Source organism: Arvicanthis niloticus, chromosome 1 (assembly GCF_011762505.2).
Source record: "Arvicanthis niloticus isolate mArvNil1 chromosome 1, mArvNil1.pat.X, whole genome shotgun sequence".
NCBI lineage: Eukaryota > Metazoa > Chordata > Mammalia > Rodentia > Muridae > Arvicanthis > Arvicanthis niloticus.
Window position 1 is genome coordinate 93729319 of NC_047658.1, and position 12930 is coordinate 93742248.

The following is a 12930-nucleotide window of genomic DNA, read 5'->3' on the forward strand; positions in this document are numbered from 1 at the left end:
ATAACAGTAGCCGGTGCACCGGGGCCCTCCACTCTCAAGCAAGAAAGAGGAACCACAAGTGACCAAAAAGGATGTTTTATATACAAAGTTCACAAAGACAGTCAATTGCTTCTTAGACAATAAAAGAGATTTCAAACATCCGTTCCCAAGCCTGGTTTCCATCCAGTCTCCATCCTAATTTACAACCAGGCTCTATCCTAATTTACATCTGTATCTTGCTCCTGGGAGAATTCCTTTTAAGTGACTTCCATTTACCCAGGTGTTTTATTGTCTCTATCTTGGGTCTTTTGTGCTTTTGAAATGTTTATTCAAGCCCTTGGAATGCACCCCAGGGGCAGCTAACACTTGAGTGTAAATTGAAACTCTGAACCTAAGAATCTTTCATGTTGAGACCTAAAATTTCATTTTTACAATTTATTCTCACAAGTGCCTGCCCAGCATATCTGAAGCTCTTGGTTCTATCTCCAGAACTTCATAAACTGGGTGTGGTAGTACACACCTGTAACCCAAGATCAGAAGTTCAAGCTTATCCCAGCTACTTTTGCTAAAATTCCTTCCCTGGAGACATAAACACAAAGTCTACTTCTTCTTCTTCTAAGGTCCCCCATAAAAGGAAGGTGTGATTCTGCCAAAGCTCACCCTAGGAAAACAATGTATTTCTTGGGCTTCCTTCCAGAGCAGAGGTAAGGGGGGGGGGGGGAGGTTTACCACCTGGGCACAGGTGCTCCTTTGACCCAACCTGCGTGTCCTAGTTATTCGTGGGTATCAAGGGGGACCACACCTGAAAAGAAACATGGGCAAGAGAAAGAATGAGACCAAGCAAACAGGGGCTTGTCAAGGTCTGATTTAATGTGAAAGCAACTCTCAACTTACACAGTTCTTAACAAAGAAATGGGGATGGAGTACAATACGAGGAAAAGGGAGCATATCGAAGTTAGCCATCTGGGGGGACATCCTGTGGTCTTTTCTCCTATCGATGTCATCCACCCGTGAGACGTCCTGTGTTTTTTCTCATTCTGGTACTCCGCTGTTCTGTTATCAGGAGCAGACAAGCTGTACTTTCTTGTGGAAGCTGCACTCCCTCAAGCTTAGGGGAAGATTTCAACTAGTCTCCAGCACTCCTTCCCCTACAATACCCAACAAGGATGGGCTCCCCTTCCTCTGTGCTCCCCTGGCTGATATACTCTAGCCTCTTCCCAGGTCATGTGAAATTAAGGCAAAGGTGCAGGCGGGGTCTCATGAGCCTCCTCACTCCTCCATGAGGAGGTGTACATAGTCAAGAAACCCAGCTAGGATAGGGTGGGTTTTGGATTTTTGTTTTTGTTTGTTTGTTTGTTTGTTTGGTTTTGGTTTTTCAAGACAGGGTTTCTCTGTATAGCCCTGGCTGTCCTGGAACTCACTCTGTAGACCAGGCTGGCCTCCAACTCAGAAATCCGCCTGCCTCTGCCTCCCAAGTGCTGGGATTAAAGGCGTGTGCCTTTAATAGGGATTAATTTAATAGGGATTTTTTTTTTTTTTTTTTTGCAAGGGGGTACAGTTGAACTCCTCAAGACTGCAGTTGCTTGACTGGGACAATGACAGTCACAACAGCTACACAGCAAGTTCCAGGCCAGAGTGGGCTACATGATTAACAAGGCTTTCTCAGACTAACAAACAAACCAACCAGGTAATACTCTTTCATGAAATTTGTTTAAGAACAACTGCCTATGAGTTAGACATGTTTCAGCAAAATATAGGTGTCATACATTTTTCCTGGTAACTAAAAAGAAATAGTGGACAAATAAAACAACATACTAGAAGAATACAGAATAAAAATGCAGCTCCCGATATAAACTGAGGCTAGTGATCACAATCCCCTTTAATCTCTTTTAAAAAAAGATTTATTTCTTGTATTTTATGTGTGTAAATATTTTGCTTGAATGTATGTCTGTATCCTGTGCACCCTGAAATTGTGGGCAATTGTGAACCACCAGGTAGATGCTAGAATCAAACCTGGGTCCTCCGCAAAAGTAAGAGCTCTAAACTGAGCCGTCTCTCCCAGCCTCATTTAACAGATAAAGAAATCAAATCCCATTTAACAGAAGAAGAAAGTAAGGACCAGGGCTGAGCATGGAGTCTGAAGCTAGCGAATGCTTTTAGTTTTGAGAAGACCGGATGTCAATGTGTAGATCTGTAAGACAAGGTGATAGAAACAGAAAATAAGAACCAGAGAGGCATTCTCTGTTGTTTGAGTGTTTGGGCATGGGCCCTTGAAAGACCCTTGCTTGGTGCTGAGGATATGAAAACAAGACAAAAACAAAAAAGAAAACTCCCCTACATAACACTCAATACCTTGTACTCAAGGGGCTTCTAGACTGGATGGTAGAAACCAGTGTCCAGGGAGGAAATTACCACACAGCATAGTAAGTAATGAGAGAATAATAGGCTACTTGATATATTTGTTCCAGAGAAGGCCACGTGGAAAAAGACAGTGGAAGTCAGCTGGACCAGGTCATCCCAGAATTATCTTAGGAAATTAAGAGTTTAGTTAATCAAAGGAGTCTAGTATAGAGAAGTCTAGTCCTGGATTCAGAGGCAGTAACCTAATCTCAGTTCAGGGCAGCTAAAAACTCAGCCTGTCAAGTTCACCACAGTGATACACACCTGTAATTCCAGCTCTCAGGAAGCTGAATCAAGAAGATCATGAGTTCAAGGCCAGCCTGGGCAACTTAACAAAACCCTGTCTCAGAAGCACAAAAGTAGGCTGTGCATGCTGACACATGCATTCAATCCCTTCACTCACAAGGGAGAGTCAGATAGATCTCTGGGAGTTTGAGACCAGCCAGGTCTAATAAATAAATAAATAAATAAATACCCAGGCCAGTAAGTTGTCTCAGCAAGTAAGTGCTGGCCACCAAGCTTAAGAGCCTGACTTCTGTCCTCAGGACCCATATCAGGTGGAGGGCAAGGACCAGTTCCTGCAAATTTTCCTCTGTCCTCCACATGTGTGTGCTGTGACATGAAGACCTCCCTCCCACACACTCACAAAATAAACTAATAACCAACAACAAAAGTACTGTCTCTCTCTGATCACTGACAAGAATCAGCACATGCACACACTCAGGAGTAGATACTAAGATTTGCAAACCCTCTCATTTTAAATGTTATGATTTTAGAGAAGTAGTTCCTTCATAGTATAGACTTTTACTTGAGCTAAAAATGTATTCATCAAGTCTGTTCCCTCTAGAAAGAAACACTGTGGCTAGGTGGGAACATTGTCAGCTGCCTGCTACAATCAATAAAGAGGTTGCTGTTTACAAGGAACTTAACCTTGTTTGATTTTGAAACAGGATATCTCTGTGTTGTCCAGGTTGGCCTTGAATCTCCAGAATCAGGTGATCTGCTTGGCTCAGCCTCCAAAGTAACTGGAATTGCAAGCCTGTGTCACTATACACCTGGCAAGAATTTAATAAGTCTGATCTAATCAGTCATTAGCAGCTTTCAATGCTCCATAGTGTCACTATGAGATATGTATGCTTTCTGCCAGGGCAAACTGCTCCCATAGATCTTAATATATAAAATAAAGCCGGGCAGTGGTGGCGCACAACTTTAATCCCAGCACTTAGGAGGCAGAGGCAGGCGGATTTCTGAGTTCGAGGCCAGCCTGGTCTACAGTGAGTTCCAGGACAGGAAACCCTGTCTGGAAAATTTTATATATATATATATCTGCATAGTCATTAGAAAAAATGGAACCCCAGAATTAGAGCAATGGCTCAGAAGTTAAGAGTGTTTCTCTTCCAAGGGAGAGTTTAGGACCCAGCACTTACTTTAGGCAGCTAACCCTACCTGAATTTCCAGTTCCAGGGCATCTTGCGACCTCTTCTGGCATCCCAGGGTATCTGTAAACACACTTCCTCTGGTTCTGGTTCAAGCATGCACCCACATGGCCTCCTGGGGAACACACAGACATACACTTAAATAAAAACACCTAAACATGGCGGTGTACACTTTTAACTCCAGCACTCTGGAGGCAAAGGCAAGCAAATTTCTTGAGTTTGAGGCCTAGTTTACATAGCAAGTTCCAGATCACCCAGGGCTCTTACATAGTGAGAGCCTGCTCAAAACAAAACAAACAAAAAACAAAAAGAGAAAAACAAATCTTAAAACAAACATAGAAAAGCTTTATAAATAACTCAGTATTGTTATTAGCCATTTGAGTCATGAATATTGACATATAATCTCCATCTGGTTTCATTTTATAAATGCAAACAGCTTGACTATTTTCAAAATCATCCATGGAGGTGAAAAATAAAAAAACAAAAACCTTAAAAGTCAGGTATGACCATGTACCTATGTAATCCCAGCATTCTTTATAGGTGGAGGCATGAGAATGGCGAGTTTGAAGCCAGTGTGAACTACGTGGTGAGGAAAGGAAAGTGAAAGGAAGTGGGAAAGATGGCTTGGCTCTCAAAGTGCATGTTGCTCTTGCAAAGAACCCAGATTTGGTTCTCAGAACTCACAATGGCCTGTAACTCCAGCTCTATGGATTTTTGCATGTGTGTATGCTCACTGCATGTCTCTGGTACCTGAGCAGGTCATAGCAGGGTATTGGATCTCCTGGAACTGGAGTTACAGATGGTTGTGAGCTGCTGTGTGGGTGCTATGGACAGAACCTGGGTCCTCTGTAAGTGCAGTAAGTGGTCTAACAGCTGAACCATCTCTCCAGCTCCCCCTCTTCCTGCTTTTGTGTGGGGCAGGTTTCACTCTGAAGCTTTGGCTGGCCTGGAACTCATTATGTAGAGCAGACTAGCCTTGAGCTTACAGAGATTTACCTACTTCTGTAGGGGTTAAAGGTATATGCCATTATGCCAAGACAAAAATATGGGGGGGAAAGAAAAGAAAGAAAAGAAAAAGAAAGAAAGAACATTATATTCATTTTCCTAAAATTATACTATCTAGCTCCAGTTTTATGTCCATGTGTTGAGGCCCACATTCTGCCTCAACACTTTTCCTCAACACTTTTGGGGCTAAGTGCTCTGGTCAAGAGAGAGTGTGGCTCTTGGGGCAAGAGATGCGAAGAATGGAGACAAGACAGGGTGTGATTCAGTCTCTTCTATTTTCTCATGTCTCCCTTTTGAAGGGAATTCTGAGGTATTTATATACACAAGCAGGAGAACACAGGTGAAAACATTTTACCACGTGCACCATACAGCTGAGGTCACTAAACAGCAAAACAAGCTATGTGGGATAAACAATATATTTATCAGAGTGTGCTTCAACTGTTACAGGCTTTTGACAACCAAGTCTTTCATCAGGGTATATGGTTCCAGATGGCTGCAAAGTTGATCTAGCCGCTTTCTACTAAAGTCGGCTCCCAACAGGTCCCCCTTTTTAAATTTTTTTCAAAAGGGAAGGCTGGGAAAACTTACGGAAACCGTGCCTGTCCTAGGTTGGAACAAAGGACCCCAGCCTCACTTAAGATGGTGAGGCCTCCCTTATTTTAGGGGCAAGGGTCTTGATATGCTCTCTTACCCGTCATTGGCTAACTGGCTTAGCATGCAAGTTAGGGGTTAATCCTCATCAGTCTTGATGACAGAGGTTTCAGAGTCCCCTACTTCCAGCCTGTAATAGCGGACCTGTATGGGTTTCATTTGTTATCTGTTGCCGTACCAAAGCCATCAGTTTGAACAGCATGAACCCGAGAGACAAGAGACTTAATATCTAAACTGTTGATATAAACTGTTGATATAAAAGCAACACTCTTTAAGGCAACACACAACTTCCCCTGTTGGGGAAGTAAAAGGTCTAAGCCTTGTACCCACAAATTTATACCAATGAAATCCTTGAAATTTGCATCAGCTTAGTAACAATTATACAGATAAAGACAGCCTAATATTAACCACCTGAGTCCCCAAGTCCAGGGAATTGGGGCGCCGACTCCTCATTAACTTCTTCAAGCTGAACATGGGCGTTGAGATATTAGAAAAGGGATGAGGGGAAGGGTAAATTGATAAGCATCTGAAGTCTGTCTTAACTGCATCCAGCTGGAAGTCCAGGGCATCAGTGAACATGCAGGTGATAAGATTCATTCTCCCAAGCTGTGTATTCTGCAATATACAAATCTCAAAACAAGGTTTAGTATCAAGATAATTATTTTGATTCTCTGAAATCTAGTGTTCTGGAGGCCTACCTCTGTCATGTCTGATCCATATAATTCTGGAAGACATTACTACCTTAATGACCTCATCAGAAAACACATAGAAAACCCCTTTTTCCCATATCAGCCTTTCCTTAAGCCAGTAACCAGAAAAACCTTTACATTGAGTTTTTATCCAGAAAAATATAATTATATAACTCAGAATCACACCCATTTTGAAAGTTAAATCAATTAACATTATCATTCTGCTCAGCTCTCTGCCTAGAGCAGCCTTCTATTTATTCCTCGCGTCTTTAAAGCCTTTTTCATCTGTTTTTACTCACTTATTTCTTGCCCCATTTTCGTTACTATAACCTTTATTTATCTGTTTGGCTCTCTTGACTCAGAGCAACTTGCAATTTACTCCTTGCATCTTTAAAACTTTTTTTCATCTGTTTCTGCTTATTTTTTTTCTTGCCCCGTTTTTGTTACTATAACCTTTATCTATCTGTTTGGCTCTCTTGACTCAGAGCAGCCTGCAATTTACTCCTTGCATCTTTAAATCCTTTTTCATCTGTTTCTATTTACTTATTTCTTGTCCCGTTTTTGTTACTATGCAATCACCTTTGTTTCACTTCCGAATTCAGCCAGCTCCGTCAGTCGACTGGTTCTCCAGCGCAGGGTGTCTTCCACTGTATCCCGCTTACTGGAGTCCCTGTTCAGGCGCCACTAATGTTGACACCCGTACTCTGTCTCAACGGTTTTCCTCAACACTTTTGGGGCTAAGTGTTCTGTTCAAGAGAGAGTGTGGCTCTTGGGGCAAGAGATGCGAAGAATGGAGACAAGACAGGGTGTGATTCAGTCTCTTCTATTTTCTCAAGTCTCTCTCAAGTCTCTCTTATTGAAGGGAATTCTGAGGTATTTATATACACAAGCAGGAGAACACAGGTGAAAACATTTTACCACGTGCACCATACAGCTGAGGTCACTAAACAGCAAAACAAGCTATGTGGGATAAACAATATATTTATCAGAGTGTGCTTCAGCTGTTACAGGCTTTTGACAACCAAGTCTTTCATCAGGGTATATGGTTCCAGATGGCTGCAAAGTTGATCTAGCCGCTTTCTACTAAAGTCGGCTCCCAACATCCATGTCCAACTGTAGCCAACTTAGGACATTAGGGGAGAAGCCACCCTAATCTCCAAGCACGTCAGAGATTAAGAAGAAGAACTCTAATAAAATCACAAGTCTGGGACCTAGCTAATGAATGCTATGGGCTGTGAGCCACAAACAGAATCCACCATAGCGTATAACATTGGTCTTACATAGGCGTTCATCTGAGAGTGGATGCTTGGGTTCCCACCCCAAGTTACATTTCTGAGCAATTGGTTTTATAGAGACAGAAAGAAGCTGCAGTTTTAGGTTAGATTTAGATTTTAGATTATATTTTGGGGACTGAGAAAACACAGATACAGTGCAATATCGCTTCTGAGCGATATCTCCATTATGTATGTCTAGCTGTCCTGAAACTCACTGTGTAAACCAGGCTGGCCTGGAACTCACAGAGCCCTGCCTTGCCTTTGGCAGCAGAGTGCTGGGATTAAATGCATGTGCCTCCATGCCCAGAGTGAACTTGCCTTCTAAACAGCTATCCTCTGTGGCCTCCTGCATGCTGAGATTACAATCCGGTGCTATTGTGCCCCATCTTGAAGGAGACTTAAATGCTCAGTGCCAGGGCAAAAGGTATGTGGTAGCATGGCACTGCAATTTTTTTGGTGAAGGCTTTTTGGAGAAGCTAACAATGCAGCTTTAATCACTAACTCCCAGTTTAACATTGTGAGCCAGCAGCACTGTCAGGGTTTGTGTCTGGAGGGTAGAGATGCCCAGGGTGGCACTGCTCCCACACCCTGGAGTCTCAGCGCTACCCAACACATCCAGCAGTCTTCCATAGACCCATCTGTCTGTCTGTCTGTCTGTCTGTCTTTAAAACCGTCTTGATTTGTAGTCCAGGCTGACTTGAACTCTAATCTTCCTGCCTTAGTTTTCAGAGTGTTGACACTGATTGTAGGCATGTGACACCACACCTGGCTTTGAAATGTTTTGTGTTGTTTTTATAAAAAAAAATTGTTTTTTACTTACTGAGCATGAAAAGGAGAGAGAGTAAAATATATACCAGACCTTCCACAGTGGATATAGCTTAGGCTGGGTTAATGGAGAAGTTTATTCTCTCTGTTATATATTATTGATTGCAGACTTTGTCCAAGTTGACATAAGGCAATTGTCATGAATTCCCCTGCTTCACCTCTTCCTTCTGTTCTTGGAGTCCATGCATACTATGCCACCTTCTGGTTATAATGTGACTTTGTCTGTGCACCAGGCTCAACATAAGTTAAAATCACTCTCCTCTACCTGCCTGCCAGTGGAGGCCATATATGGAAAGAAAGCCTTTTGTTTTGATCAAATGAGTGTTGTGTAGGCATGATCAGGGAGAATCTGAGAGATGCCCACAGCCTCCAGGTGTAAGGATGGTTCAGAGCTGTGAGCAAAGCTTTTGCAGTGGAACTCAGCAATGGGAGGGGTTCCGTAAAGATCTCTTTAACACCTCTGTTTCCAGTCCCAGACCCCCAGTGCTAAGGATTGAACATAAGTCTTTGTATTCCAACACTGATCTTTTTTGTTTTTTGTTTTTGTTGTTGTTGTTGTTGTTTTTCGATACAGGGTTTCTCTGTGTAGCCCTGGCTGTCCTGGAACTCACTCTGTAGACCAGGCTGGCCTTGAACTCAGAAATCTGCCTGCCTCTGCCTCCCAAGTGCTTAATGGACTAAAGGCATGTGCCACCCCTGCCCAGCTTCAAACTGGGAATCCTTAAAACGTTAGTTTTGTCAGTGGGAGTGGAGGTTGTCTCTGTCTGCCTGCTCTTGGGACCTTACTCCTCCTACTGGGTTGCCTCATCCAGCTTTGATTTGGGGTTTGTGCCGAGTCTTTTAACTTGTTCTTTCATGTTCCATAGTATGACTGGGAGGTCTGCCCTTCTCTGAAGGAAAGTGGAGGAGGAGTGGATCTAGGGGAGAGGAAAGGTGGAGGGGAGGGACTGGGAGGAGAAGAGGGATGGGAAATTTCAGTAGGGATATATGAGAAAAGAATAATTTTTTTTAGATGTATTTATTATGTATACAGTATTCTGCTTGCATATACGCCTGCAACCCAGAAGAGGGCACCAGATCTCATTACAGATCATTAAGAGCCACCATGTTGAAGTTGAAAGCAGGATGTCTGGAAGCAACAGCCTAAGCTCGTAACCCCTGAGCCATCTCTCTAACCCTCCCACCCCCCAGAGTAACTTTTTTGAAAATTATTTTGTGATATATTTTTACTTTGTGTATATTGTGCATGTAGGCACTCAAGTGCCACAGTTAGTATGGTGAACACCATGTTCTTTTAGTTAAAAAAAAAAAGTTTTAAAGATAGGGTCTTGCTATGTGGCCTTGGCTGGTCTAGAACTGTCTGCCTCTGCCTTCTAAGTTGAGGGACTAAAGTATGTGCTCCTATTCCTGGCCTTAGTTAAAATTTTATCACATATCACATTTATTATAAATGTGTATATGCTCAAATGCATGTCTGCTGCGACTTGAGTGTGGAGCTCAGAGGACACCTCGGACGAGTTGGTCTTCTCTCTCCACTATATGGGTTCTAGAGATCGAACTCTCACAGTCAGACTTAACGCCTTTACCTGCTTCACCGTCTTGCTATTCCTCAGACTCTCAGTGCAGACTCCCTTGTGTTGGAATTAGAGGCATGTACCACACCAGGCTAAAGACAATAGAAAAACTCTGCAGTTCCAACAGCAGAGGCCAGTGGACTCAGAGGATATGGGATGTAGACAAATTGTGTTCTACATCCAGCAGGGCCAGGTACCCAACAATGTGTTTTTATTTTGGCAGGCACTTGGTGGGTTGACTGTAACATTGGAGGGAAATGGTGTTGCTAAGGAGAACCTCCAGGCTCTGGCTCTGAAGAGTGTGTCAAATGAGAGGCAATGAAATGAAAATCGAGGATAGGATGATATGTCGTGCTGTTTTGGTTTTGTTTTATGACGGGATCTCTTGCATCCCGGCTGAACTGGAGTTTGCTACGTAGATAGGCAAACAAACTCACAGAGATCCTTCTGCTTCTGCCTCCCAGGTTCTGGGACTAAAGACATGCACTACCATGCCCAGCTAATAGGTTTGTTTGTTTGTTTGTTTGCTTGCTTTGAGACATGTGAGGAGGAAAACTGTAATCACACACACTGCTTCCTCCCTCTTCCTAGACCTCTCTCCTCTAAACTGGCCTTTAACTCCTGGGTCCAAATCATCCTCCTGCCTCTTCCTCAGAAGTACCTGGGACTACAGATGTAAACAATAAAGATTAACTAAAACAATACTAAAAACAAACAAAAATCCCACTAACATATATAGAAAATCAGGAATTAAAGGTACAAGGGACCTGCCAGACAGCTGCCTCACCCCAAATCAGTATTTCAGATAGCAGCCCCTCCCTGGCTTTTGAAGTCCCTTTTATTGGGGATGGGTTAGGGTTGATAGAAAACAGCTGCTAGATAATTATTAATTAGCAACTAGATAATTAGCAGTTAGATAATTGGCTGTTAACACTGGACAGAACATGGGGGCACTCAGGGCTCAAGGCTGCCTGTGGAGTAGATAAGTGTGACAGGAAACAGCTGTCGGGATAAGTGGCTGTTAGAAAGGAGGCAATAAAAATAAAAATAAGAGCAAGAATACATCCTGTCAAAGGGGAGCCATCAAGGTACCTGGGAAGACACACTTTCTTAAAGCAAAAGGGTATCATATATTACAGATTCAGGAGCTTACCAAGGCAGAGGTGTGTTCAGAGTAGGTTGAAAATTATGGTTTGTGTTTGGCTTTGAACCCAGAAAAGGGGTTGAGGTGCATATTTTACCTATCAAAGCAGATTTGGCCTCCAGGTTCTCCCAGCATCCCTCAGTCCCCATCTGGTATACCCTGCCCCTAACCTTGAACTTTCCAGCCCAGGGGCTGGGCTGCCCTTTCTCCAGAGGCTCCTCCCCATATAATCTAGACATTTTGAGGAGTAGAAATAACCTATCAGTTTGCAGGATACATTAGGTTTAGGAAACGGAAACTTATTCTTGTAAGGTATGAAGACTCAGTAACAATGTATAACAATGTGGCTCCTGATTTGTCTCACGCTGGTTTTAAAGTCCCAGAGATCCCCTGCCTCCAGAGTGAAGGGTTAATGACTCTGGCAAGCAACTCTGTTTCTAAACCCAGGTTCTTCTGAACCTGCTCCTATTGCTCTGACTTCCCCAACTGTAGCTAATGGCTAATGACTTAAAAGCTTCAGGGGAGCTGAGAAATTTTTGACCCAAAAGTTGACCGACTGATAACATCTGCAGGAAGTTCAGAGCCAGTAAACAGGAAGGTCAACATTGACCTAGAGACTTTAGGGGGAAATCTGCATATGAAATCTTGTACAAAAATTTCTGAAACTCCCAAGTCCCCTGTGCTTCTGTGCAGTCTCCACCCTCAAGACAGGCCACTGCCTCCACTGTCCTAATTAAAGACAGTGTGGTGCTTTGCAGGCAGGTCTCTTCTCTTTTCACATCAACTTGATCAGTCTTGATTACACACTAAACCCAAATAAAACTTTCTTCCTTGTGTCACCTTTTAAAGGATATTTTAAATCAAAGTAACAAAAACCACAATTATGAACCCTAAATGTCTCAGGATTAGCATCTATGTCCGTATTTGACATTCAGGAGAAATAGCTGCTTTGACCTGGGCAAATGGAAAATGTGTAGCAGGGCATAGTGCCCTAGGTTTGGTATCCCAGCACTTGGGAGGCAGACGCAGTGGAATCACCGGTGCAAGGAGCAAGGTGCAAGGTGCAAGTTGCAAGTTGCAAGTTGCAAGGTGCAAGGTGCAAGGTGCAAGGTGCAAGGTGCAAGGTGCAAGGCCCACCTGCCTCAAGCAACAAAACAGGGAGGTGGCAGAAATGTGCAAGCCTCTATGAGTTCAAGGCCAACCTGGTCTACAGATCAAGGTCCAGGCCAATCAAGAATACATAGTGAAATCTTGTTTCAAAACAAAACACAAACAAATAACAAGCTAAACTGTTAGAATACATTGTGTAAAGGTGTGCCTCTGAATATTCAGTTGTTGATTTTGTACCCACAGAGAGCTAAATGCTGGCAGGTTCTTGGTATTGTTACTTCCGTGGCCCATCACAGGCCTCATGTTTTATAAATATTCATCCTCACTAGCTATGGGCAATCTAGAATTGAATCTGATTGCCTGTAATAAAGAGCGGATGCTAAGGCAATAGATGGCAGGAAGTGGAGGGTGAAACTTCTGAGAGAGAAGGAGAGACCCCTGGCAGGGGCAGAGACAGAGAGGCACTGGGAAAAGAATTGAGAATCAGAAGGTACACAAAGGTAAATGGACAGACCAGAGCAGAACAGAGAGGTAGAGCTGGCCAGGCGGCAGGACATAGTTCTAGGATTAGTAGCATTAAACTACATGGCTGGCTGGAAGACTGCTCTAGCTAAAAGGCCTAAGCATTAAAATACTAAAAAGCCTCTGTGTCATTACTTATACCGCTGGCAGGTGGAAAGTCCTGCTATACTAAACAGTAAAAAATGTGCAATTCTTTGTTTGAGACAGTGTGTCCTGCCTTTCTATGTAGTCCAGGATGTCCTGGAGCTCCGTGTATAACCAGGTTAGCCTCAAACTCACAGACATCCTCTTGACTCTGCCTCTTGAGTGCTGGGGAGTGAG

The 12930-nt window shown here is 43.2% G+C and overlaps 1 long non-coding RNA gene across 1 annotated transcript; it reads right to left on the reverse strand.

Moving 5' to 3' along the window:
- Positions 1–829: 829 nt before the first annotated feature.
- Positions 830–4501, reverse strand: LOC143435701 (uncharacterized). Its single transcript, XR_013106189.1, has 3 exons — positions 4330–4501; positions 3826–3930; positions 830–2170 (listed from the first exon to the last, which is right to left on the reverse strand). It is a non-coding gene; the product is annotated as an uncharacterized LOC143435701 (long non-coding RNA).
- Positions 4502–12930: the final 8429 nt, after the last annotated feature.